Source organism: Lactuca saligna, chromosome 4, assembly GCF_052625555.1.
Source record: "Lactuca saligna cultivar CGN05327 chromosome 4, ASM5262555v1, whole genome shotgun sequence".
NCBI classification, from domain to species: domain Eukaryota; kingdom Viridiplantae; phylum Streptophyta; class Magnoliopsida; order Asterales; family Asteraceae; genus Lactuca; species Lactuca saligna.
In genome coordinates, this window is record NC_136420.1 from 219,328,439 (window position 1) to 219,333,104 (window position 4,666).

A 4,666-nucleotide genomic window follows, 5' to 3' on the forward strand; every position below is an offset into this window, starting at 1 on the left:
TTGCACCCTATTTAATCGATCTAACCCAGCCTCCACTTCCCTTAGCACTCCCAGAGACCTGTAGAACAAAACCCTAGCCTCCTTTGTGTCCTTGTGGGTGATTGTTAGCATTTTGAAGGTGGTTTAGGGCTTGGGAGAAGAAGGAGAAGATTGAAGAGTGCAAGAAGGGAAGAAGATCCGGAATCTACTCTGTGAAGGGCTTCTATTCAGGTAGAAAAGAGCCTAACTTGCTCTTTAGCTCGTTAGTCCCCTTTTGTCCCTAAGAAAAGAGGTTTTATGCCCTAAGAACCTAAATCTCTATGTGTTTATGGCTAATGTTCTGCAAGAACTTCGGATGTGGACCTTTTGGACTTCATAGTAGCATAAAGTCTCTGTGGTTGAGGTAGTGGAAGTCCCCATTGAGTATAGGACCTCTTGTATAGCTTGGAAGTGCATGTTTGAGCTCATAGGGCCATGCATGCATGTAAAGTTTACAACTTTACGTGGTAAATGAGCCCTAGGACCATGGATCTGTGGTCTGGAAGTGTTGCATGTCCCAGATCTGGCCTACTCAGGAAGTGGGTCGAAGGACTCGGCGAGTCCCAAAGTGGAACTCGGCGAGTTCTATGAAGATGGTCGTCGACTCGGCGAGTTGGATGAACAAACTCAGCGAGACCTATGAAGATTGCCTGGAACTCGCCGAGTAGTTCTTCAAACTCGGTGAGTAATATGAACATCCACAGAACACAAGGGGTTAAGCATCGAAGGCTCAACCCTTCGTACCTATGCACAGAATTAACTGTATAACGTAGTCCCGAAACCCCAATCCCTCGAAAGGGGCGTTTTGGTGTGGATTGGAAGCGAGTAGCGGATCTGCTCGAGGAACTCGGCGAGTTGCTCGCAGGACTCGGTGAGTTGGGACTCGAGTCGGCCCCAAACTCCCGGTTAGCGAGTCAAGGGTGACTCAGTGAGTGAAAGGAGGGACCTGGTGAGTGGGACCGGATCAGTGAGGGATGGACTCAGCGAGTTGCTCGCATGATTCGGTGAGTCCAGTCAACTGGAAGTTGACTTTGACCTGGTCTTTGACTTGGTGAGGGGTAAAAGGGTCATTTTACCCTAAGAACATCTAGCGGTGTTTGACTGATCGTTTTGTGGGAATTACAGTCGAGGGACGTTAGCAGTAGCAGCAGTAGACAGTCAATTCCCACACAGACCAGCAGCCTATTCGAGGTGAGTTACCTTCTAGTAGCGGTGGGTCTACGGCCACAATGCCGGCCCACCAATAGGAGTTGTATGTAGATGATTGTCTCTGTGATATTCATCTAGGGATTACTACTACCAGTGTTGCGTTTATATGCTAGTATGATATGATGCTATGTGGCAGTAGGGGGAGATAGTCCCCGAGATATCCGATCGGTAGGGCCGAAGGGGTAGTCATACCCAACCATGTTAGATAGATACTGATATTGCGATACATGTTATGTCGTAGTAGTAGAGGGGAGAAGTAGTTCTCTAGTATCCGGTCGAGAGGACTGAAGGGGAGGCCAGCACCCAGATATGCTAGGCAGAATCCAGTCAAGAGGACCGAAGGGGAGGCCAGCACCCAGATATGCTAGGCAGAATCCGGTCGAGAGGACCGAAGGGGAGGCCAGCACCCAGATATGCTAGGCAATGTCCGGTCGAGAGGGCCGAAGGGGTAGGTCGGGTACCCAGATATGCCTGACAATATGCGTATGTAATGTGATTTTATGGTATGTGGTACAGTGGGGGAACTCACTAAGCTTTGTGCTTACAGTTTGTAGTTTTGGTTTCAGGTACCTCTTCGTCGAAGGGGAAAGAGCCGATGCGGTAGCGACACATCATACACACACATTGTTTCCGCACTTACGAGACTCTCTGGGATTTATACTCTGATATTTTGATTGTTGTATCATTTGTCTTTTGGACATGGTTTACATTTTGATATGGTTGATCAAACAATGTTTTTTTTAACTATCAATATTTTCTAAAGTAATGTTTTTAAAACGAAATTTTTGGACATGAAATTTGGGTCGTTACAAGTTGGTATCAAACCCTTGGTTTGAGGGATTCGGACTCACCTTCGGGGGTGTCTGAACTCAAATCGAGGGATTAAAAGAATTTCTAAAAGAAAATGTTATCTAAGATTGAGAAAAGGGTTTAAGAAAGGACGAAGTGTGTGATGTGTGCGACTGGCCGAGCTCAAGTAAGTATTCCCCAAAGTACCCATACAAGTTTATGTTATGTTTATTAGCTTTTGTAGAACAGCATGCTAGAATAGGACTAAGGATCTAGGAGTGATGCCTTATGTGCCTGCTTTATGTGTTCCAGCTGTATGAGAATTGCATGCTAGTATCGAGTAGACAGTAGTAGGGTAGCCTGTTAAGGTTGTGCCCGATAGTGTGAGTTAGCACTGTGTGCTAGTTCAGTTTCCCTCTGTGAGAGCAGAGTTGCTTGAGGTTGTTTCCCTTGTCTGAATGCTATTTGCTTTGTGCTATGTGGGACTCCAAATAATGGGAATTAGCCATTAGATGAATACGTCACGTCACATGTGATCAGAGTTGAATAATCTTAGAGTGCCGGATTTGATCCTACTGCACAGCTCTTGTTTGAGTCCAACCGTTGTAGGGACGAGTCGGGTACTCGAAGGATTATCTGAGCCTCGTCGCATGTGATGGTATTCAGGTGATGGCTAATTAGCACTACAAGGAGGTCTGCAGCAGCTGAGGACTAGATCGAGTAGAGTCAGAGATTTCCTAGGGTGAGCCTGGGATTAATATAGTAGTGATCAGCAATAGGGAAAGGGATCTGGTGGAGTCGAGCCAGTCCTTGAAGAAGGTACGGATAGATGTGGAAGGTAGTATGGGCCCTATTGGGCCGAAATTGTCATTTTTAGCCCATTAAGCCTGAAATTTGTGTTTTTAATCTTCCCAAAGGGTATATTTTCAGAAAATAAATTATGGAATATGTTTTGACTCATCTCACCCATCAGATTTCGAAATATTTCATTTTGGGCCCTTTAACTTTGTATTTTTAACATTTATGTCAAAAAAATGAGTTTTTAGCCCAAAGTATGTATTGTTAAGCCACTTAGCTATTTTTCTTGGCATACTTTGTATGTAGTAGTATATTTCATGCTAGTATAAGATATATCTCGGTTTTTAGCAATTCATAATTAGATCTAGCATCAAAATCATACAAAACATACATATAAGCATAGAAATCAACCAAAACATACACATAATGATGGATCTACACCTTTGCTTGTATTCTCCCCCACAAGAACTTATAAAAACCGAAAATAAGGGGGTATGAAACTCACCTTGGGTGTTGATTCGGTTATTGAAGAGAGGATGGAAGAAATGAAGTGATTTTTCGGCCCTAGCACCCCTTGATGAAGATCTCGAGTTTATGGAGTTTTCTAGGAGTATGATCACCAAAGAAACTTGTTTAGACTAAGAGATCTCATGTGAGGGGGGGGAGTTTTGAAGCTTAGACATGGAAAAACTTGCCAAAGGATGATGATAATCTTGAAGAATCCACTTGAATCACAAGCCAATTTCGAGATTTTAGATGGAGAGGAAGAGAGAAGTCTTGAGTGATCTAGAGAGAGTTTGTGTGAGGTTTGTGTGTGTGTGTGTGTTGCTCACGACCGAAACAAGAAGAGAGAGGGAGAAATAGACATGAAGTGATGTGCATGGATACATGGAATGGATTGCATGGAGATCCAAAAGACAATAAGGAGGTGTCACTTACAAGTCAACCCTCTTCATTTCTTCTTGGGCTTGGGCCTTGGGCCGAGAATTTGGAGGGAAAAAGGGAAAATTTGGGCTTTAATGCCCACAAGCCCATGTGTATATTAAGTTGGATGAGTTTTAACCTAAAAAAAATATAATATGATTTTTACACTTTGTTGGGCTAGTTTAGGTTAATCATGGTTCAAAATGTTGAATTTATTTCATTCTAGGCCCAATATGGCCGAAAATGTTGAAATAAATAGATGTGGGTCCAATTAGAGCCCATTTAAGGGTTCTAAGCCCATAATAGTCAAATTGGAAGCTTATTGGTCCATTTAGGTCCAATAAGGAAGTCCTAGTCCCAAAATGGACCTAATCAAGAACTTCTAGGGTTTTCCAATTGCTTGATGTAGTGAATTGGGGTTTAGTTTTCCACTGAGTAAGTATCATACATGCTCTTGAGTTTTTGAATTCAACATTTACTTGAGTATAGTGATTACAAGACATAAAATTTCTAGTTGTGACATCATCCCCCCGTTAGAGGGAATTTCGTCCCGAAATTCTGTTTGAAAGCTAGATTTGAGAATGCTAGAATAGGTGAGGGTACTTTTTCTTCATTTGGTCTTCACGTTCCCAAGTGAATTCTGGCCCACGCTTTGCGTTCCACCGTACCTTCACGATCGGGATGCGGCTCTGTTTAGTACGCTTCACCTCCATGTCCATGATTTCAATTGGTTCCTCAACGAACAGGAGTTTCTCATTGATTTCGATTTCGTCAAGAGGAATGACGAGTGTTTCATCTGAGAGACACTTCTTCAGATTAGATACGTGAAACACGGGGTGGACACCGTTTAGCTCTGCGGGTAGTTGCAGTCTGTATGCTACTGGACCAATTCAGGCGACGATTTCGAAAGGTCCAATGTATCGTGGAT